Raw genomic sequence first — 23,504 nt, forward strand, 5'->3', positions numbered from 1 at the left:
GGGCCTGAGTCTGCTAGATTTAGGGCAGTATTGTGGCTGTGCAGTTAGGCCTGGTGGGCCTGCCCATAGGGAGAGGAACACCCATGGGGTTGTGACTAGGAGATGTCATGTTGGTGGGGCTGTGAGGGCCATATCTTTGGGGTGGGATAAGCAGTGTCCTTGGGAGTCTGGGGGCTGTGGGGCTGTGGGCTGTGAGGCTGGAGGCTGAGAGTACGGGACTGGGCTGTGTTCATGGAGTAGGATGCACTGTGTCTGTGGAGGTGAGGTCTGTAAGGCCGGGAGTTTGTGGGAACAGTACTGGGTGTATTCAGCTGCCATGCTGATTCAGTTGCCATGGTGGGGCTGGGACACATCATGGCTGTGGGGCTGCAGACCAAGCGTGTGGGACTGAAAGGGCAGCGTTCACGACGCTGGAACACACTGTGTCTGTGGGACTGGGGGTCTGTGAAGCAGGAGATCTGATGGGCCGGAGGTTTGCGGGGCTGGAACACACTGTGACTGGGTAACTGGCCCTGAGCACACCGTGCTGTCAAGGCAGCGGCCGGGGTGACGGGTCACGGCGATGGCAGCCCCTCACGGGAGCTGAGTCAAGCTCCGCCCCTTCCGTCGGCGGCCAATGAGGAGCCGTGCGGCGTGAGCCCGCCCCTTCCCCGCTGTCATCACACACCCGCACGTGGAGGGGGCGGGAAGAGGGCGGGGCTCCAGGGCTGAGCGTCAGCTTCTCTCCATTTTCTCATTGGTCGCCGGACCCCACCGGTCCGCTACCCCCGCGCCGAGCCCCGCCCCGGCCACCAATCAGCGAGGGGAGGCGGGCCGAGGGGTGCGTCCCCGCGGACACCCGGAAGGAGCGGCCGGAGCCTCGCAGCAGTCAGGGCCGCGGCGGCGGCGGCGGCAGCAGCGGCAGCGGCGGCGGAGGGGGCGCTGGTGGGTCCGACGGGGCGCTGGTGGGTCCGACGGGGCGGTGCGGCGCGCGGTGCGCGGCGGAGCCGGGCCGAGCCGAGCCGAGCCGAGCCAGCACTGAGGGTGGGGAGCGATGCCCGATGCCGAATGGGTTAATGCGCCCCGTCGGTTCCAGAAGGTTCGGGGGTGGCTGCAGTGGAACGGCCCTCGGTAACCACCCACCTTGCGGCCGTGCCTGCGGGGGTCCGTGGCACCGGCGCTGCGGGGCCCGGTAGGGTGGACGCGGCTCGCTCCGGTAAAACGCGTCCCTCGGCGTGGGGCGGATGCGAGCGGCCGCCGGGAAGCCCTGCTGCCCTCTGGTGCCCGGGAGGGCGCGTGGGGACGGAGACCTCGGCAGCCCGGTGAGGCCCCAAGGTTACCGAGCGCTGCAGGTGGAACGGGAGGAAATGTCCCCACGTTTGTCCGGCTGCTCGCGGCTCAGCCCTTCGGAAGGGCGTTAGGACCCGCGGGGCTCGGGCCGCCCCTCAGACTCGCTGCCGACTGTCTGACAGTGCTGGTGACTGCCTTCTCCGGGCAAGGCCCGACAGGGCTGCGCCTCCCGGCACAGCACGCAGTTCCCCGCCACCGCAGCGCCGTCCAGCGGCTCCGAGCGGGTCGGGGGGTGGGCGGGCAGGAGCCTGGCTTGGGGTCACGCTGCGGTGGCATCGCGGCTTCAGTGTCCTCTGGCTCCCGGCCGAGGCTCGCGGCCCGTCGCTGCCCGCTCTGAGCCTATACGATGGAGACGCTTCCTGCAGGAGGGGAAGCTGCTGTCTTTTCCCCGTGCCGGGTCTTGGGAGCACTTTCTGGCACAGCTCACCTTGTCAGCAGGCTGGGCCAGGGAGCTCCCTGCACTCTGTCCTTCCTCAGGATGGCTTTAATCTTACCCGTGGGATTGCTTCTTCGCCCTGGTAGCCTCATCAGTGCTGATCTCGATACCCTAGCTGTGCGTGCTCCCTGCAGTATGTGCTGAGCTTTCCATTCTGCATTCTCCTGGTGCTTCCAGGTCTTCTCCATTCCTGAGTACGGGGAGAGGGGAGGGAGTTCTCTCCCCAGGTTCAGCTGGCCTAGAAAGAGAGGGCAGCTCATAAGTTTTGCTGTCCTCATCCTCTCTGTCTGGTACTGGACTTCAGCCTCAGCCTTGCTGTGCTGCTAGCAGAGGGCATGGACACCTGACCTGTTCTTTTCAGGCTTAATGACTGTTCCTGAGTCTATGGGCAGTATGAGGGGGTAGTTGCTGATTTGACTCCTGAAAGTCAGTGTCCCAAGGCTGACAGTGACACAGGCTGTTCAGAGAACCTGTGGGTGCCTTATCCCTGGAGGCATTCAAGACCAGGTTGGATGAGACTATGGGCAGCCTGATCTGGTGTGGGCAACCAGCCCACAGCAGAGGGTTGGCCTTGGGGCCCCTTCTAAACCAAACTATTCTGTGATTCTAAGTCTCCCAACACATCCCCAGTCCTGTGCCTGCCTTGATTTCTCCTCATGCTAGTTTGGTAGTATTGTCATGCAGTGTGGATTTCCACAACATCTGGGGGCTCAGAGTACTCTCTGGATACAGAATGAGAAGATGTGTCAACTTACATGTGTGACAAAAGATGAGAAACGAAAAGGTTAAGCTGTATTGGTTTAGCATTCTCATGAAGGCTGTCATTGTAACTGTGATTAAGTTATTGAAGCCTTCTATGGCTGGAGGCCTTAACGAGTTGAATCTGAAACTGGACAGGTGTGAAGGGCAATGTGGGTGAAATCCCAAAGGGACCCATTTGTATGTTAACAGATGGCTCACAGCAGGTGTCGTTGTGGGTGATTTGGCAGTGGAAGTCTTCTGTGGGGTATTCTGATTGCTGTCCAACTGGCGTTGCACCCAGCAGCCCTTCCAGTGGTGTGGGTCCTTGTAATGCAGCTGCACATTTCCCATCCATCATGTTTGCAGCATCTGGCCCCTCTGCTCCCCAGAGCCATCTTTTCTAACCAGCTCTTCTCCTTTGTTTTTCCATTTCTCTGTTTCGAGCAAGCAAGTCAAATGGCTATAGGCCCCAGAAAACCTGGTTTCACAAACTTTGTGGTTTGCAGTTTTCTTTGACTCGTAAGTTTCCTTGAAAATCTTTGTCCCTCACAAACCTCACTGAGCAGTGCAGTGTCCTGGCAGCACCTCTCCTCGGGTGCTGGTGCAGATTGACATGCTAATAGTATAGGCATGAATTTTTCTGGGTGGCTTTGTGGTCATTTTACAGATTGGTGCTCCAGGAATCCAATGTGGGGGTGCCTCTCTGTGTCTGAGAGCTGACTCCCCCACCCCATGCTGGCAGGGCATTGCCAGTGCAGCCACTCGGCAGCAGTTGTTGAGGTTGGAGGTACAGAGTGGTACCCAGGGCTGAAGAGAAGGGCTGCTCTTTGCCCGCTTCTGCTGATCGTCCTTGTGGCTCAGGGAACTCCAGATTTCATCTGGAGTAGGCTGGTCCCATCAAGCTAGGTTTTCAAGGACCTAGCTCTCACTCTTGCACAGCATTGTTTCTGTAGCCTATACTTGCATGGGGAGGAGCCTTAAACAGCGTCTTTGTGGCAGTTCTGGCTGGCCTCATGAAGGCTTCTGTTAAGTGGTTGTTGCTTTCCCCCTTTGCTGTAGCCTGGGAAACGCTGCAGCATTTGATTGCGTGAGTTTGAGTTGCCAAGGGCCCCAACTTCCCCAGCAGCAGTGTTTGGTCCTTTTCTGCCTCAGCTCTGCTGTGAGATCTGGTGGGCAGAGTACAGAGAGCCTCACAAAGCTAACAGCTAACAAAATGCCAGCGCACCCACAGAGGTGGAGCAAAGTACAACTGTGGAGGTAGAAAGGAGTAAAGTCAAGGCTTCCCACTGCACTTGGGATAAGGGCATGACAGCAGCAGTGGCCTCTGGAAGCCAGCTCATGCTCTCTGAGGGAACCAATCTGGACTCACGTGGGTGATTAGGGTGACAATGGCAGGGGCCTGGTTGTAGGGGCAGCCGTAGGAACGGTGAAAGAGCATACAGAATCATCACAGTACTGGGTTGCTCAGGGTTTCTCAGCTCTGTGCCGTGCTGTCGAACTTCTTGGTTTAGAATGTGAGTGGTTGCTTACCAGACAGTGTTGGTAAAGTTGTCTTGTACAGGCAAATTGTTTCTCTGCTGAGTCTAACACGTATCTCTGCATGTTACCTTTGTCTCTCCAGGTGACCCAACACAGCCAGAGCAAGCATCCCCAAAACCACGCTGCTGAGAGCTGCTGTTCTGTTCTGCTTCAACCCTACACTCAGGTTAGCACCTGTTCAATTGGTATTGTTTTTTTTCCTCCTTCAGGATTCTTTGAGGAGACCTAGGACCACAGTGCCTCCCTCCTGCCTCTACTCCATCCCTCTATGCAACAGATGTCACTAGACTGGAAGAGCCGGGTGCCTGTCACCTGTGCTGCTAAGACTGTTGACCCCTGCGCAACATTGCAAGCTCGAGGGCAATGTATTTTAAGCCCTTGGGAACTTGCTGTCTGTGCTGCTCACTGAACTTGTACTTCTCTCTGCCAGCAGCATTGAGCAGGAGGATTTCCCAACTGCTACTCTCTGCTGCTTGCTGTCCTTCACCTCAAAAAGTTGTGCCTTGGGAGAACTGCAGTACAGAGCCTCTCTGCCCAGAGCTCAGGTGCGATTTGGCCTAAAGAGATTTCATAGGGAAGCCACTGCTTAGCACATGTGACTGCCTGGGCTGTACAGCTCTTCCTCTAAGTGCCTGCCAAGGAAAGTTGGGGCCTGGCCAAGACAAGTGGAGACTGGGCTTCAGGCCATCCTTTCTTTCCCATTCCCTTCATCCAGATGCTGAAGTGGGACTCACAAGCATTAAGGCAGGGGTAGATTCACCTGGAACTTAACAGCAGGGGAGGAATGAGTCCTTCATTCATGCCAGCTCTGCATGAGCATTGCAGATTACCTGTCACACAGACTGGCAGCAGCAGGGCAGCCCTTTTATCTAGCTGAGTTATGGTGGTCACTAGTGCTTGCTCCTTGCTGTGATCCTACATCTTTCCTAGTGATGGAGATGTATTATATGGCTGCAACCAGTGAATAGGTGTGTTTTGCTGGAACTTCCTGAAGATCCAGGCACAAAACTCTCTCAGTGCTTGCCTGCTTTGTGACCAGAGATGTTTTACTATGGGGATCTCCATGTTGAATCTACTTTTTTCCTTTCTCTGATAACTAGAGAGAGAGCTTTATGCCTCCCCAAATGATAAACCTCTTACTAGTATGTAAGACAACAGCTTCTCTCACTACCTGGTCATAGCATGAGCCTCTTTTTTTCTGGTTTGGCTATCACCTAAACCAAATTATATCCTGGAGGTTATATCTGGGCTGGTTTAATATTCTTAGAGTCATAGAACCATTAAATTTGGAAAAGACCACCAAAGTCATCTAGTCCAGCTGCCAGTCCATCCCCACCATGCCCACTAACCCATGTCCCTCAGTACCATGTGTCCATGTTTCTTGGAAACCTCCTGAATGGTGACTCCACCACTTTCCTTGGCAGCCTATGTCAATGTGTTACCACTCTTTCTGAGAATATACGTTTCTTAATATCCAACCTGAGCATCCCCTGAAACTAGTTCAGTTCAGTGCAGCTGGCAGTAACCTAGTATAGCTTGACAACCTTTGATTAGATTTGCAGTGTTTCCATCAGGAATGGGATATGATGCCCTGCTGGAAAACTCAAAAACATAGTAAACCAGAGGTTATATGTTCAGCAGAAGGTGGCTGGCCTGGCACTGCTCCCTCAGTGTGCTCTTAGACATTCAGGCTCTCATTGCTCCATGGTTCTCTTGTAACTGGAAACTCAAGGAAATGCTCCTCACCCTTGGGATGGGACCCAAGTATTTGCACTGGAGTTATGCAAGGAATCCTCTCTACCCTACCATCTCTACTGTAAGTAGGTTGGGTATTCAGAGATCTGAATACTGGGAGCATTGGGACAGCTGGATCCTTGTTCAGTTCTTACTGCTCTCGAGAGAAGATCATCTGCTGGGGCTAATTTTAGCCTCCAGACATTGCAGATGTCCCTCTTGGCCCCTGTTTGTGTAAAGTCCTGCTACGCGAGAGTCCTGTGTCCTAGACTGTAAAGGTTTTGCAGATGCATAATGCCTTGAGGTTTCAGAAGAACTTTGAATTCGTCCTTACCTGAAGTTCTTAATCAAATTCTTTTCTTTCCACATCAGATATAGCTGCGGCCTGTATTTACTTTGGTCCTCGTACCAAGCATCCTTAGGACCTTTGCATTGTCTCGCTGCCATCCACCATCTTTCCAGCATTTACCTGCCAAAAATTTAGCTTCCCTCTTGTCTGTGGTAGTCTGTTTCTACTGCCTTGGGTAGATGCATCCAGCATCAATTGAAATCTTTAGTACCTTTGGGTGTGGATGTTGACCCAAGCCAATGAGAGCAGGGCTCTGTCCTTCTCTGTGTGGCCAGCTGGCTGCACAGCATCTGCTGTTGACTTCCTTCAGCCCAGCTTGGTGTAAGGTGAGGCCTCCTGGCCTCTCCATTGTGTATATGCACAAGAATTTGGAGCATCTCTGGACTTTGTGATTCCTATTGCTCAGACAACTTGTTGTCACCTGAGTGCTATGCAAGGATGCATCTGCAGTTCTGGCCCATCTTTATTTTTAGCCTGTGTGAGGCACATCTGATGGTTTCAGAAGGAAGTTGCATGTTTTGAGCTCCATGACTCATCCTGTATAAGAACCAAGGCTTCTGCCCTAACCCTCAAGTGATGTAATCAGCTATGGTGGGCCCTGTTCACCCTGGGGATGAGCAGAGAAGAAGCAGCAGAGAGGAGAAAAGCAGAGCTTTTGAGGGTGCTGTTTTATCCATTCTGCTAAGTCATTAAATTAATTCACCTAAGCATATTGGCAGGTATCACACCTCCGTGTAGCTTAGAAGGGTCCTTTGTCTTTTCTTGTATCTCCCAGCCGTCAGAGGAGAAGGAGCAGGGAGCTGTGCTCACATGCTAGGCTGAATAACCATATAATACCACAAAGCAACAGCAGACAACAGTTTTTTAGGACAGAAAGCAAATCAGGATCTTGTGTCCAGTCTAAGCCACAGCAAGGTTAAGTGTAGCAGCACAGAACTGCCTCCTCCAGTGGAAATGTGCTGGGACTGGAAAGCATGGATTTGCCATTCTCAGTGTGTCTACTAGGCTTCTGCAAAAAGAGCCTGGGTCCTTTCTTTCCATACAGCCTTGTGCTGCCACAAGGTAGGCAGAGCTCTGTGTGGCTTTTTGAGGTGCCGTTAGCCATTCTGTGTCAGAGACAAGGGCTCCATGTCCCACAGGGAGGGAGCGTGCAGTGCAATGACACGTGTCACCCAGCTGGGATGATGTACATGGGCCCAGTGTGGGCGTCCCATGGGTAGTGGGACAATAGCTTACGGGGGTGGCCTTCTACCTCTGCCCGCCTTTCCTTCCCTGGGGAGACATGTCGCTTCTGGAGGTTTGTCAGATGCCATACTGAGGTCTCACATGTGGGATGGTGGAAGCACACAGCAAGGCTTACGGGAGCAGAGACAAAGGAGGGAGGTAGTGAGCTGTGCTGGGGGGATTGCCATGGCAACCCATGCTTTCAGCAGCCCATGCTGTGGCCGTGCATCCTGATGCAGGCCTCAGCACCCCCAGTCCTCTGAGGCACCTACAGCTGCCTTGTAGCACCTGCTACAGTGGGCCCTGGGAGGGGACCAGCGTGCTTTGTCCTCTCCTTCTCCCGTCAGTGGTTGTTCCAGCTCCAGCCTGGAGTTGCAGAGCAGGCCCGGCCAGCAGGAAACGAGTCACCTGAGCTTCCCACTGAGTCACAGAGGGCAGCGTCATCCTGCTGCCTTTGCTCATCCTCAGTTAATCGATGGGCCCAGCTGTACCTGCATCTTCCGAGGGAGCCTGGCCTGCTGTGCACCGTCCATCTTGCGCAGCCGGTTTGCCTTGCTGCGGGGTAGCTGCACTCCAGTGGGGAGCAAGCTCTCCGATGAGCCCTGTGATACGGTGTGAGGCCTCTGGGCAGGTAAGGGGAGCACTGAGCACTTCTGAAGCTGCTTTTGGGCAGTCTGCTTGCCAGACACCGATTGGTGGTACTGAAGGATGCATGAAACACCATCACCACTCGCTGTGTGAGCTGTCCTCTGTCACGTGCCTGAAGCCTTGGGTGTGGGCCATGGGGACGGGACTCTGGCAGCAGGCACAGCTTGCCCATCCTGACATGGATCATGGTGCAAGCTTAAGCTTCTCTCATTACACCTCCCAAAGGTCAGGCTGGCACTGTGTTACAGTGCTTGGTCCCCAGTCCAGCAAGAGGCATGCCCTATCTCCAGAGGATGCTCTGAGCTGTTGCTAGTCAGACGTATGGGTTGTTATGAGGTTGTGTGTGCTGCTGTGTGCGCTGTGGCCAGGATTTGCGCAGCTGGATGGGGAGGACGGCTGTCCGTGAGCCACCCAAACAGCCCTGTGTTCTCAGATATCATAGTCCTTGCCTGAGCTTCCAGCTCTGAACGAGGGTGCAAAGCCTCAGAAATTCCACTGAAATCTATGTCACTGTGTGCAGTGCACCATAACGTCTGTGTCGTGTTTTGGATGATTTTACAACTTGTATGGGCTTTCCTGCCTTGTATAGTGCTACAGTTCCAGCCATCTTTAAACTCCTAGACAGGCTGGACTTCGTAAAATATGCCTTGGGCTTCAGACCGTGGTGTTCCCAAGGGAAAGCCAACAAGCTGGAATCCGAAAGTGGCCTGCTGCAGATATCTGCATGCTTCCTCCCTTGGGCTCCAAAGAAGGCTCCCTTCCTTCAGAAAAGGGAACAGTTCACTCTGTGCTGGCAGCTAAAGCTTCCTTCCCACCTGATGCTAAGGGCAATTTCAGATCCACAGCCTGAGCATTGCTCTTAATGCATGTGACCTTCAGCGCTTAGTGTGAGAGTTGGCATCACAGTATTTTAGGGGCAGGAATGATTGGCAGAGAGTGGTCAAAATCCACTGAGCCAAGCAGCGGTTCGTTCTGTCCCTATTTTTCACAGCCTGTTTTTTTGTGATCATTCCACCAGACGGAGGCTCCAGGATGTGCTATGAAATGCCACGGAGTGATAGCAGAGCCTGATGGGGAGGGCTCTGCAATGTGTGCATGTTGGGGCATGGATTGCCAGTTTCTAGGGCAGACAGTGTTATTTTCCATTTATTCAGCACCTTGCATGCCGAGATCCTTGTCTAAGGTTCTTCAGATTCTGGGCACTGTGACCTGATGAGTTAGAACTGTGTCAACTTGGAAGTGCTACTCCCTCTTTTTCTGTCTTTCCTTCTCATGCTGTATGTTTTTAAGCACAGCACAAAGCACCAGAAAAGCCCCAGGGCACGGGGTCACGCACTTGGTTCCTGGTCTGGGGAGGAGTTAAATGTAAAGCACTGAAATAAGCACTTAGGGAGAAGCAGCCAAGAGAGATTTCCTCCTGGCTGAGCTGTGTTGTTGAGGTTCGGAAAGTTCCGTGTGCGATATGTGCCATCACCTGCAGGTAGTCAGATGGGGACACGAAGCTGAGCGGTGTCACTGAGAAAATAGCCAGTGTCCTTTTGGATATTGACAGCAAGCTTAATGCTGCCACTGCTGAAAGAGTGCTAGGAGTGTCAGCAGGGGCATGAATGGTTCTTGGTTTCAGGAGGAAAATCTGTCACAGTGGGCATTCTAGCTGCATTCCCTAAGTTGTGAGAAGATAGTCCAGCTCAGTAGATAGCCCAGTAGACCATGGCAGGCCTGAGCTTTGCTCTCAGTTCATCTTCTAGAAGCCAGCAACGCTCAAAAGTCATAGAATCATAGAATGGTTTGGGTTGGAAGGGAACTTTAAGATCACCTAGTTCCAACCCCCTGCTATAGGCAGGGACATCTTCACTAGACCAGGTTGCCCACAGCGCCATCCAGCCTGGCCTTGAGTACTTCCAGGGACAGTACACTCACAACTCCTCTGGGCAACCTGTTCCAGTGTCTCACCACCGTCACAGTAAAGAATTTCTTTCTAATATCTAGTCTAAGTCTACCTTCTGCCAGTTTAAAGCCATTTCCCCTCGTCCTGTGGCTACCTGCCCTTATAAAAAGTCCCTCCCCATCTTTCCTGTAGGCCCCTTAAAGTACCCGAAGATCACTACAAGGTCCCCCCAGATCCTCCTCTTCTGCAGGTTGAAGAGCTCCAGCTCTCTCAGCCTGTCCTCATAGGGATGGTACTTAAGCCCTTTGATTGCAACCCATCTCTGGACCTGTCTGTGTTGGGGGACCCAGAACTGGTTTCAGTACTCCAGGTCAGGACTCATGAGAGCAGAGCAGAGGGGCAGAATCTCCTCCTTCGACCTGCTGATCATGCTTCTGTACATGCAACCGAGGATATGGTTGGCCTTCTAAATACTAGCAGATTTTGAGGAACTGGAACATTCTCAGGCTTGTTGTCTCGAGTTGGTCTGCTAGCCTTTCCCTGAGGCTGGCAGCCTGCAATCTAAAGGTATTTGCAGTGGTTTGTTCTGACTGTGTGATAAATCTTGTTAGAGAGAAAATGAAAATTGTGACATCAAGCTGCCAGCCTGACAGCACTCCTCTGGCTGTTGTGCCTGTTTCCTGCAACTGCAGGGCTGCTTCATGGCTTGGATTTGTGGAGGAAACAGACTTCAGATTGAAAGTAGCCCTCCCTCTTTCTCCTGTGCAGCTCTTCCTGCAGCTCAGTATTGCAGATTTATTACAGATTATGGCCCTCTAATTCTGGTTCTCTACAAAATTTCTGTATCTGGGTATCTGAACAGGATTCAGTGGTGCTTCCGATAGAAGAAGCCTGTCATTTAGCAGGGCCAGGGAGCAAGGAGGAGCAGTTCTAACAGGAAATGCCTGTGCTCACTGCTTGGGAAGGGAAAGGCATCTCACTCTTGAAAGCTTCCTTGCAGTAGAGCTCCAAATGTTGCCAGTGGAGCTGTACCAGCAGTGGTAAGAACGCTGCCCTCCAGAGCCTGGGGACGGTGTGACGGAAGCAGTGTCATGGAGAAAAAGAGTCAAATTCTGTTCAAAAGTGAACCTCTGAGAGGAGCAACAGAAGGAAAAGGCATCACTTGTAATTCTTGTAAGGAAAGAGCGGAAAATTTCCTTTGGAGTGAGGCTGTCTGAAACTTGATATGTCTCAAATGTGTGTTAAGAGAGAAATGAAAAGACTGTGCTATAAAGTGATAGGGGATAATGAATTTAATCTAATATGTTGTGTCCTGGGAAACTGAGCTGGGGCAAGGGTATTGGCAGTAATATGATGTTTTGTGTGACAACAGCAGCGGATATCATGTGAAGACATTTCCTGGGAAGGGGTGGTAGGATCTGCTCTCTGGAGTGCCCAGGAGATTGAAGTGCAGTGACCTGGGGATAGGAGCCCAAGGCAAGATGCCAGGAGAGCTGTATCAGAGCAATGCACTATAATTGCACGTCTTCTGCAGCATGAGCTTTGCTTTCCCACTCAGTGGCCCCACTGAGCTGGAAACGGTGTTGGGGCAGAGGTGGCAGGAGGGCAGATCCCCCTCATGCCAGGTTGTGCCAAATGACTTTCTTCTTACTGTATGTTTGGCAGAAAGCAACTGCTCCACCTACTGACGGTGGTGCAGTGACACCTGATGGGTGTCACTGCAATTTCATTGCCCCCTCCTGCAGAAGCATGCTGTCATCAGGCTGATGTCCACCCTACATCACCCACCCCATCCCAATGCCCAGCCCTGTAGGAACATGCCATGGTTGCCCTGTAGCAGAGAGACTCTCACCCTGGACTGCCCAGGGGTGTGGTTTCACGCTGTCCTCACCCCACTTGCTGGCACTGGGTGCTGCCTGGCTGCTCCCTTCCCCGGGGCAGGGACCATGCCTCAATTTCCCCATGACGTAGGCAGCAGGGAGGGGCAGAACCTGACCAGTAAGGGGAGGAGGGGAGGTTGCAGCAGCTGGTAGGAAATGACACTTTGGGGTGCTGCAAGGTGGCCCTGCCCCATCCTGTCTGCAGAGGTGTTGTTTGGGGTGCAGTAGCGCAAGCCTGCCCTGTGTGTTACAGAGTTGGCACTTTGGGTGCTGCAAAGCTGCCCTATCCCACTCTGCCTTCTCTTGTGGCAGGGATCCTGCTTGGCTAGGGGAAAGTGTCTACATCTCCCGTCCCCTCTGCACACCCACTGGCAATCCCATGACCATGCCTTTTTCCAGTATCTGATTTGTGGGCTACTACTCCAGCACAGGTCTGAGCTTATCTGCACAGACAGGGGTCAGGAGTGCTTAGCAGTAGTTCTGTGACACCCCTTGCTGCCTGTGCTTTGTACCTGGGGGCAGCAACAGAGAGGTCCCTGCAGGGGGGACAAGGGGATACTCCATCCTGCTTCCTTCCTCACCCCTGCTCCTTGCATGTCTGAATCTGACTGCGTAGAGCACATTTTGTAGTAATCCAGAGGGCAAGCACCATAAAGGGTTTTGAACCCATCTACATTTTTCTGCAGAGTTCTCACTTGCATTGCTTGGCAGTAGTTTCCATGGAGGATGAGGATGATTGAAGATGGCTTTTTTTTTTTTTTCTTTTTTTTTTTTTCTCCTCACTGCATCCTGCAAGCTGCCAGCAGATTGTCAGCACTCTTCTATTGTGGAATCTGTGAAGGATATTGTAACTGGCCTTGCTTCTGTGCAGCACTTAGAGTTTGAGGCAGTGCCCCAAGGGTTAAACCATGGTGGTGGGGTAGGGTTTGTGGCAGGAACAAAGAACTCTTTTAAGGTTGGGATAAGAATAGAGGGAATTGATTGAACTTCTCCCAATGTGTTGAAGTAGAAAGGTGGGTGAAACCCCTTTACTGGGAGGCAGCAGCACTCTTGGGAGTGGAGCAGAGAGAAAGAGATGGTGGAATTCAGTGAGAGTGAGTGCATGAGAAGCTTTACAGCCAGAGCGAAAGCTCAGCTATGTGCTGAAACAAATGAGTACAGAATGCAGGGCTGGGAGCCATGAGGCCTGAGTCATATGCTCAGTTCTCACCTTCTCTCCATGCATTTTGCAGTGGCTCCTCTTTGTTATTTTCCCCACATTTCACTCCACGGTGTGAAAGTGATCAAGCTGTGCCATTCCTGTCCCTGCTCGCAAGGTTGTTAGTGAATGTGTGGAGTATCCTGCGCTGGAGAAGTGCTTTGCTGGCCAGGGAGCAGCATGTGGGGTTTTTGGGCACACCTAGTCAGGGTGAAACTGTGGAACTGATCAGGGCAAAAGTAGCAGGCTCTTCATCCTGGAGGAACAAGGGAACTGCTTAAATTGCAAGGATCCTGGTGTGAAGTTGATTGGAAAAAGGAAAAAAGAACCTGCTAGAAGGGGAATGGCTTTTAATGCAGGGGGAAGTGGTGAAGCTGCATTGTTTGCTCTGGATACCCCATAGGGCACAGCAACAGAAGGGTCAGCAAAAGAAACCAGGGAAGGGATGGCGGAATCCCCCATTTCTCTTCCTGCAGCGAAGTAGAAGGAGGACACATCTCATTTCTATCCTGAGGCTTGACGGGTGTGAGCCAGCCCACCCAGGATGTGTGCAGGGCTGCAGGATGTGCTGAGTCAACAGAAGCATCTCCTTGCAGAGGGAGATTTGATCTGGGCTGCCAAGACAATAGGGGTTTGCAGCTTGCAGGAAGGGTGAGCGCCAGCTGCGGGCCACACGGTGGGCTTTCCAATTTTAGTAAACTCAGATTTGTGTTACTGACCAGAAGAGGAAGCTCAGTCCTTACGTTTCACAGGTTTGATTAGCAGGCACTCAGCCATTTAGCTCCATTCCTCACCATGGGCATGCCCCCTGATCTAAGCTTTAATTTAAAGAAATTCTACATCTGGTCCTTATACTGGATTATACGACCTTGGATTTGATTTTTTTGAACAAAGGGCTGATGCTTCATTGTGTTCTGTCTAGGAGATAGAAAGTGGTCCCTGGGAATGCTCCATGACTGCTGGTGTCAGCTCCAGCTATTTCATTTCCCTGGGCACTGGCAGAGGGGTGATGCTGGGAGGGGAACAGACTCTGTCACAGGCTCTGTCTTCTCTGGCAGCTCCATGGGGTCACTACAGCCCCCAGAGCAGTCAGCTGCTCTATTTTTTCAAGCACAGCGATGGGAAATGTGAGGAACACCGAGGTACTCTGAGGAGACCCTAGAAGAGAAAAGCCTGATATTGAGGCTCCTGGAAATGATACTATCTGTTCACCTTAATGGATGTCAGACTAACAAGTTGTGTGCACCAACTCTGTGTACTTACTGCTGCTCAGCAAAGCTGCTTAGCATCAGCATTCAAAAAGCCTGAACTCCTCTGTAGTTGCTCCAAATCCTCATTCTCACTCTGCCCTTTGGCATTTTGTTTGGCAGAAGCATATTGCTGACTTAAAGTCGAGTGAGTAAATATCCCTGCTGACGGTTCGCACCTTGGTGCCCTGAAATGTGCTGTTACAAGGCAGCAAGGTCCTGTGACCCCTTGGAGGGTTGCTCTGCTGGTCTTCTGCCATGTAGGCTGCAGACGCAGTGCAGGCAGTTGCAGGAGATTGCTTAGTGTGGGAAGGGTGTCAGGGTGAGAGCAGCTTCCCAGTGCCCAAAGGCAAAGGTTCTCCTTGCTCTCCTGGCCGCCCAGGGCTTGTTGGGAAGCCCATCTTTTCAGAGGCTGGTTTAAGTGTGTGCATTTAAATCAGCTGGGCCTATCCTGCTTATGGCTGCAGTTTTGTTCAGGTACTTGCCTGGCACTGTCACGTTGGTGACATAGCGGTGATGGCATGCAATGAACCCTGCAGATCTGTGACCCTGCTGCCCTTGAAGGACCATGGGGGTGAAGCATCCTGATGGATGTGTGCAGGAGAAGCTACATAACCCTATGTGGCTCACATCTTGATTTTGTTTGTCCTGAGAAGGCTGAAAGGCTCTGTGAGTACATGGTGAGGCCATACATGTAAAAACCTAAGAGAACCAAGAGATCTGATGTAAACCCCTGCGCTTTGGCAGAAAAATGTTTGTTGTCCTTGTTAAATATGTGACATCTCAATGCAGTGTATTGTCCTTCCCTGGCCAGAGAATTAAAGAATGGGTCATAGAATTGGTTTGGGTTGGAAGGGACCTTTAAGATCACCTAGTTCCAAACCCCAGCTATGGCAGGGGCCACCTCCTGGTAGATCAGGTTGCTCACAGCCCCCTCAGCCTGGCCTTGAATGCCGCCAGGGAAGGGAAGATGGCTTAGCCTGGTCCTAATTCCCAAATGGAAGGGCCCCCCAACATGTCTGGGTCTGTGTGGCCCCTCTGGATATGGGATGTTCAGCCATTATTGCAGCACCAGCAAAGCCTGTCCTGCTGCAGCGAGAGGAACGGCCTAGGCACATGCTCCTTGACGCAGATGGGTGTGCTCTGCTCTGCGGAGCTGCTTACTGAGCCTGGTGTTCCAGCACAGCAAGCAGCAGTGATGGGTGGTCTGCCTTCTGTCACCTCTCGAGGAGAGATCAGCTTGGAGGAGGCCTTGGAAAGAGATGGTGCTGAGGGATGGTTGGGGGAAAGGATGTGGAACAAAGCCTGTTTGTTTGAGCTTCTGCTGTTGAAGGAATTGCCAGTCTGGGAAATGGTCTCAAGGTGGATAAGTGTACATGAAGTTATGCATCATGTACATGGCTTCCACCGTTTGGATTGGGGAACTGACCAAACCTGTGCACGCTGCAAGGACTGTGCAGTGTTGGTTGATGCTGAATGACTGTAGCCATGCTACAAGAAAACCCCAGCTCTCAACAAGTTCATGCCTGAATTGTGAAGGTACGCAGCATGGGAATGTGTGTTGGGCTGTATCCAGGGGCATGTCCATGCCGGGCAGCACTGGGTCACAGTCCTACAACCAGAGGTGGGTCCAGCTGCTGGAGGGCTGATAAAGCTACTGGATTTGCTTGGAAGGTCGCCGCAGAGCCTAGAGGAAACCCATCTCCAGCCTTGCTCCTCATCTCAGTGCATGGCACCAGTCCCACTCTGGGCTGCCCTGCTACTTTGACAGGGTGTCACTGCTGTTGCCAAGTGCTGAGGGAGAAGGGTACTTGGCACCAGCTTGCTGCTCTGCTGCTTCCTCACTGAGCTTATGGTATTACCCTGCCGCCCACAGATGGGCTGCAGGCACCATGGATGAAATGGGTGAGTCAGGCAGGAGGAGAGGGTGAGTCAGAGGGCAGTGAGTCAGCAGGAAGCACAGGGCAGGTGCTGTGGCAGGACTGGGCTTTCAGAGAGCCCCAGGGCCTGGTGCAGGGTCTTCCTGGGAGCTGGGGAATCCTCAGGGCTCTGTTGCTGAGGACAGCACCCGGGGTTCAGGCAGCAGAGTGGTGGGGATGGGCCAGGGTCTGGCTTGACCATGTGCCACACAGACCAAGCGAGTCCTGTCTGGATTCTGCCCAGAACTTTGCATCCCATCCCTAGTGCTCTCTTAGCATGGAGAGGAAAAAGGAATTATCCCTGTGCGTGCGCACACACACACACACACGTACAAAAGGTAAGGTTGAGTGAGGGAGGAGAGTAGGGCCAAACTTTCAAGACCGTGCATCTGGGATTCCTGCCTTGGGATGAGATAGGTATTTTGCAGCAGGCACCAAGCAGTGGGTGCTTGGTGTCTCTGACAACCAGAGCTATGGGTCGCATACTTGAAAACACCCATCCTCACTGGTTTTTGCATTGGGGTCTTGTTTCAATGTCCCTAGGGTCTGTAGGGGCTTGCTGCTTGGGGCTGGCTGCAGGCACCTCCTGTCCTTCCTGTCTGTCAAAGGGCTGGGAGGGATGGAAATCTGTGGGCTGCAGCATCCTTCAGAGACACTTGGAAGTGAAAGTGAGGCCATGGAGATTATGAGGCTGGAGGCCAACAGAGGAGCAGAAGCTGAGAGCAGTAGGTCTGTTCAAGCTGGGAGATGGATGGGGGGTGCCAGTGGCTTTGGAGAGAAGCTGGAAACAGACCGTCCTGGGAAGTATCCTGGAACAGAATAAGAGGCAACAGCGTAAGATGCATCAAGAGAAGTTCCAATTAGATGTTAGGAAAAAATTTCCTCATTGCATTTGAAATTATCACAGCTCATGTTTTGATTTATTTTTGTCCTTCTCGTGACCTTCAGAGTTGCTGCAGCATCACCCTGTTCTTTGCTTTGTCTCCATGTTCCTTAGCAGGAGCACCATTCTCCCCAGAGGACTGTGCCATTCTCTGCATGCTCAAGCATAAAAAGCCTGTCTCCAACACCACAGTGGTAAAGCATAGGGCAATAAACTACCCCCACTTTTTCTGCTGGAAGTGTGGAGTGTGATCTGCAGGAGGGTGCTCGTGCTCTTGGGGAGTGGAGAAGATGCCGGCCCCCAGCAGCAGGGCTGGAAGGACTCTGGGGTTACCTTTCCTGTGGTGCCTGTCCCAGTCCTGGAGGCAGTGGCAATCAGAGGGGAAGGCACCAGGAGTCTTTTTAAAGGATTCAGCTGCCTGACCATCCCGTGCAGATAGGGAGCAGATGGAGGCTGAGATGAGCCTAAAGGACTGTCTGGAAAGAATTACTTGCTCCCAGTATTTTCTGTTTCTTTGCCAGCCTTTTATTCTCATGGCTCCTCTTTTCCTGATCCTGTCCTTCTGCAAGGCTGGCTGCTGGCAGCCTCATCAGCCTTGTCTTCAGAAACAGCTTCGCTCTGTGATTTATTGGGTCTCCTAACTTTGACCCTGGTGTCTGATGCTTCAGAAGCCTCTGTCCCATGTGCAAGTGCCAGAAGGGTTTTTAGCGCTTGCCCAGTCCCATCTGCAGGAGTAACAAAAAGAGCAAAGAGGTTGTACATAGCCCAAGCAGAGCTGACCTTCGGCAATAGCGACATGTGCCTCCCCATCTGGCAAAGGATGCCCCCAGCATTCAGGCTCCCCAGACACTTTTATGTGGGTTTTCAAGGTCTAGGATGTTCCCAGGAGCCTCTGTTTATCCCCAGCTCCATTCTCAAGTTGTTCATCTCAGCCTTTCCCTTGGGCTTCTTGATGCTGGACTGCATCTTGATGTGAGTGCTGTGCACTGCCTTCCCCTGGCTTCCTCTACACATTGCTGCTCAACACTGCTTTGGCCCCATTGTGTTACTTAGATATCTCTTATACTATACTTGAGCACTGAGATCTCTGAGCTGGGGCGGCACAGCAAACCAGAGTGCAGCAGCAGCGCGTGGGGTTTGTACAGGGATCCATAATATTGTACAGAGACAGACACAAGGGCTCGTGTCTGGGTCAGGAGCATTGGCTGTGGGTGCAGCTGTCTCAAACACATGCTGTTTGCTGTCATCCTGAGAAGATGCAGGATACTGATCATAGAATACTGATACACTGGCAAGTGGTGCTGTGCCACCTGCAGGTTACACCTGCCAGATAACTCCAGGGGAGGTTCTCCATGACCTGAAGCACTGTCTGGGCTCTGATGTTCTCGATGCTGACAACTCCATCCAGCACTTCCATCCCAATGCCCTCGTATCCCCATGCTGTGCTTCAAAAGAACTTGTGTACTTGGATGAGGAATTGGTTGCAAGATTATTTATAGAGAGTGGTTGTCAATGGATCCATGTGCAGTTAGAGATCAGTGACAAGTGCTGTCCCTCAGGGTTCAGCTCTGGGACTGACGCCCTTCAGCGTCATCACGAGTGACACGGCAGTGGGACGGAGCGCACCCTGAGCAGTTTGCGGATGACACCCAGCCGTGCGGTGCGGTCGACGCGGCCGAGGGACGGGATGCCGTCCAGAGAGACCTGGCCAGGCTGAGCGCTGCGCCCAGGGGAACCTCCTGAGGCTCAGCACATCCAAGCGCGAGGCGTCGCACCCGGGTCGTGGCAACCCCCGCTGCCAGTACGAGCCGGGGGACGTCGGGACAGAGCACGGCCCTGCCGGAAAGGACCTGGGGGTGCCGGGGGATGGCAGCCGGGCGTGAGCCAGCAGTGTGCCCTGCGGCCCAGGCAGCCGGCCGGATCCTGGGCTGCATCCGAAGCAGCGCGGCCAGCGGGGCGAGGGAGGGGATCCTGCCCCTCTGCTCTGCGCTGTGACACCGCACCTGGAGCGCTGCGTCCACTCCACTGGGAGACCGGAGAGCGGCCTGTCTGTATCTACAGGGGGGCTGTAAGAAAGACAGGAATGGACCATCAATATCTGTGGTGATAGGAAGAGGAGAAATGGCTTCAAATGAGAAGAGGAGAGATTTGTATTGGATATAAGGAAGAAGTTTTTTAGTCAGTGGTGAGGCATGGCACAGGCTGCCCAGTGAGGTGGTGGATGCCACATCCCTGGAGGCACCCGAGGTCAGTATGGAGGGGCTCTGAGCACCTGATGGAGCTGTAGTGTCCCTGTTCACTGCAGGGGAGTTGCACCAGGTGACCTTTAAGGGCCCCTTCTGAGTCACACGATTCTATGAGTTTTCTTATGTGTTTGGTTGGGCAGCAACAGAAGTGTTAAGGTGATAGCTGTGACACCTCTTCCTAAATGCCAGCAGCTCTCTTGCCTTCAGTTCCCCCTAGAAGAAAAGATTTTGCCTTTCACTGAAGGACGCAGTACGTTGAATGTTGGTTGAAATATTCCTTCCTCACAGTAGCCCTCCTGGATGTATGCAACTCTTTACAGCCAAACATGTCCATAGCTCAACCTGGATTCATGCCCAGTCACTGCTCTGCCTTTGTAGCCTTGGTGCTTCCTAAATCGCAGCTGGAAAAGGGTGAGCAGGGTGGGGGCCCATGTGGTATCTCTTCCTCCCATGCCACGTGGATGTCTTGCCTGGGGAGAAGAATTGATGCTGAATGTCCCTGCAGCTGCTGCCATCTTATCTGCAGGCTGCAGCTTCATGACGCTGGGCTGAGTGCCCCAGGCACCTCCCTTGGAGGCACTTACGGTAAAGGGAAGTGTATTGCAAGAGGGGTTGTGGTGAGAAGGGATGGTTCCCACAGGGTCAGCACTGCCTGCACAATCTTTGCTGCCTTCCTCACCACAGGCACTCCGCCTGCTTCCTCTTCCATCTGTAGCTTTGATGCCTGTGTTCAGACTCACACCAGGTAATGCAACATCCCCAGGACGTTCTGCAGTAACTTGGCAGGGAGGTGGGGAAAGGTGACGCGGCTGTAGGTCTGCCAAGTGGGTGCCGTCCAGACCTATGGGGTGTGTGTGCAGGAAGGATCATTATGGAGGCAACAAGGGAAGTTTTGGGGTCGGTTGTGGCAACAGAGCACCAGCAAAGAGCTGGAGGCATGGGGGATGTACACAGGGATGCCATAAACACTGATGTTTTGGAGGATGGGGCTGGGATGGGAGCAATAGGCAATGTGCTGCAGGGGGTGCAGAGTTGAACTGCCCTGCAGAGTCAGGCATTGAGGGTGGTTGGAGGGCTCTCAGAGCAGTGAGGTCAGGCCATGCTCCCGTGTGATGGAGTGGATGAGCCAGGAGCTGACAGTAACTAATTTGCCTTTCCTTTGGGGTCATGTTAGACACGTTGGAATATGGTTCTTCAAGGCTTCTGATGCAGGAGTAAGCCTAGGGTGTTGTTTTGCCCTGTGGCATATCGGAGACTCAGACTGTTAATCCTAATGTGTGTGCATCACTTAGCATGGCAATGGTCCAGTCCTGCTTGGACAATGACCTATTGGGCATGCCACAGCATTTAGCTGCCCTGCTTGTGGCCCACCTGTGGGGTTAGAGCAGATGTGGTCCTGTCCCTCCACCAGCACTGATTTGGCTTTTGCAGCCATCCACTGAGTGGGTGACTATGACAAATAGTGGAAATTTTCCCATGGGTTCCAGGTGGCACCGAGGTCAGGGATGGAGCCGCTGCTCTATGCGGTCCCACGGCCACTGCAGTCCCTGCTCGCCGGGCTGCCACCGTGGAGGGACAGGTTGGGAGCCTACCCTGGTGTCCCCGTGCAGGGTGATCAGGGACACACTTCCACTGCGGACGCTTCTTTTGTCACTCCGGAGTGACCACCACCGCCGAGCCAGCACAGCGTCCCCCAGACCATGGCGCTGCGCTCACGGTGAAACTCGTGCTTGGCAATGGGTGCGCGTTCCCCTCGGGAGCACGCGGTGGTCACCCCGAGGCGGAAGGGCGCAGCGGCGTTCGGGGAGGAGAAGCCGGCCCGGAGGAATTTTCCCCTGGTGGCCAGCTGTTGTCCTGGGCCTGGCTCGCGTCCTGCGGCACTTCCCACCCCGCGCGTCCTCGGGGAGGGGACCGCGGCCGTCCCACCCTCCATCCTCCCTTCGCCAGGCGAGTGGGCGCCACCGCGGGCTGGCGGGGGTGAGTAGCTGCGGTGCGGCTCGGCAGCATCCTGCTGCCTCCGCAGGGATCCTCTCGGGCAGCGGAGAGTTTTCCCCACCCCCAGCTCTGCCGCTGCCTCTTTGTTTTCTGGCAGAAGCCTCCGTGCCTTTTCATCGCCGTTGAGGCGCTGAGCAGGAGCCTGCATGTGCCTTGCGCGCGTCTCACCGGGAAGGCGACGCGGGCCCGCGAGCCCTCCGCGCCGCGCACCGCCCCGCAGGGTCCGGTGGGCAGCTCCGGGGGTCTCCTCTGCATGGGCTTCTCTCCCGGCCAGGCAGGGCTCCGAGGCCTCTGCTTTCCTCCGCTAAACCCGCTCTCACGTTGGCAGCGGTTCTGCACCTTGCCACAAGTGGAGTAAGTTGGCCGGGGAGGGGACGGCCCCGGCCGGGCTCCGCGCGGGGCTCTCCGTCGCGGCCCTCCGGTGCCGTCGCTGCTGCCGGGCAGACACCTGAGCGGAGCGGAGCGGCGCGGGGGTGCGGAGCCGGCGGCGGCTGAGCGTTGCGTGTGCCGTGCCTGCCTCTCCGCCTATTCGATCGCACGACTTCCATCGGGACTGAATTCCTGCGCTGATTTCTGGGCTCGGCTCTTGTGAAAGGATCCAATTATTTCAGAGCTTTGAGCATCTCCATTTGCTGCCCATATTTGCAGCGCCCGGCTCTGTGCTGGCTGGAATTCCAAGTGATTAACGTGACTGTGACATCCCTCCTAGGGGTGTTATCTTTGCTCGCTGTCCCCCCCACCGCCCCCCTCTTTCTCCTCCAGCAGCGATCGAGACAGGCAGGCAGAGACAAAGGTCTGTCCTCAACCTGGGCTGTCCTCCTGCCAGCGGCTGCTGCATGGGATTTCCCCGCTCTGCGTGCTGCAGGTTCCGTGGGCTCCGTGGGCTCCGGGTTGATCGCTGTAGGCTGCATCGCAGAGGTTTGAGCCTGGCTGGGCTGGGTGGGTAGGGGATGCTGCCGGTTTTGGAGAGCAGCTCGATGTTCCTGTTGGATTTTTAAGCTGCTTTTCATTCTTTGACTGTGCTATCCTGGGGGAGAGGGGCTGCTGTGCATGGAGGGGAGGCTGGCAGGTGGGGGTTGGACGTGGAGGAAAGCTATACACAGGTGGCGGTCGCATATAGGATCTGCCTGCAGAGCCTGCCAGCTCCTCTTTCCACTGCAGGCTATTGTCAGTGTTGCTGCCGGTATGTGAAATGCCAAGGCAAGGTGTCTGAGGCAAACCAGGCACCAGGGGTGAAGCCTCCAGGCTTCTTGGGAGAGCTCTCATTGTGTTCTCCTAGCTTGGGCAGGTGCAAAGCTCAGTGTCTTCACAGCCTTCCATGGCACCTGTGTGTGGAGCTGGGGTTTGGAAAGCGCTCTGAGGCAAACCCTAGCTCATGGTGGGGACTGGGAGTATCCAAGCACGTAGGGGTCTCTGACCCTTCTGGGATCTGCTGGGATGGTGGCAGAGGGAGGAACAGGGTTTGTTCCCGGTGGTTTTCAGAAGCTTAATGTGGGCGCTACCTCTTGCCCCATCTTTGTCCAGCCCCTGAGCTTCCTTTCTGTTATCTGCACAGGGGCCAGCACCAAGTGAGGCACTGCAGCTGTATAAATCTGGCATGGCAGCAGGCCTCCCTCAGAGCCCCGAGAGCAGGGCTTGCCCTTGCGGTGGGATACTCCTTCCCTTTGCATCCTCACTCCTCTCCTCTCCCTGCTTCCCATTTTGTGAGCTTCTTCCTCCCCAGCCTGAAGCCCAGGGGAGTGTCACAGCCACCTCCACCCCACTCAGCCCTTCAAGTGCTGTTTGCTCCATCACGTCCCTCTCACTGCCTTCTCTCCCATTACCGCCTCTCCCAGGGATGGTGCTGGAAGTGTCCCCAGCGTCACCTGTCTGTGTCTCTCCTGATGGTGGCATACCCAATCTCACAGAGGCCATGAAGAAGCCATTCTCTGATGTCTGTATTGCTGCTGTGCTGCTGTCCTACAGGGAAACTTTCTGCTTCTCAAGCCCTGCTCTCAGCCTGCGCAGGGAGCTTTGTGGCCTTATGCTTTCCGTGGTTAGGTTTCCTTCCTTTTTTTTTTCAGATAGGACTAACAGAGTTATGGTTTATCCTCCAGGCAGTCACTCTTTAGCAGTTTTCCACTGCCTTTTCTCTTGCCTTGTGTTCTGTACTGAGGATTATTCTGTGCTTCCCTGTAACAGCAACCCCTCTCCTGTACTGCTTGGATTCTGTTTCATTCCCAGTGATGCTGCAAAGGTTTCCTTAGCA

At 53.9% G+C, this 23,504-nt stretch overlaps 1 protein-coding gene across 2 annotated transcripts in view; it reads left to right on the forward strand.

Moving 5' to 3' along the window:
• Positions 1–851: 851 nt before the first annotated feature.
• Positions 852–23,504, forward strand: part of FAM214B (family with sequence similarity 214 member B) — a 33,809-nt gene continuing 11,156 nt past the window's right edge. The window contains exons 1-2 of one of the 2 annotated variants that reach the window (XM_042838450.1): positions 852–924; positions 4,128–4,211. The gene's annotated coding sequence lies outside the window, so the exon portion shown is untranslated. Of the gene's footprint in view, positions 925–3,009; positions 3,026–4,127; positions 4,212–23,504 lie in introns of those variants that run through there. The other variant, XM_042838451.1, reaches the window with a different exon arrangement.

The sequence above is a fragment of the Centrocercus urophasianus genome, unplaced genomic scaffold, assembly GCF_019232065.1.
Source record: "Centrocercus urophasianus isolate 14NV4802_14NV808 unplaced genomic scaffold, USGS_Curo_1.0 seq_8, whole genome shotgun sequence".
NCBI lineage: Eukaryota > Metazoa > Chordata > Aves > Galliformes > Phasianidae > Centrocercus > Centrocercus urophasianus.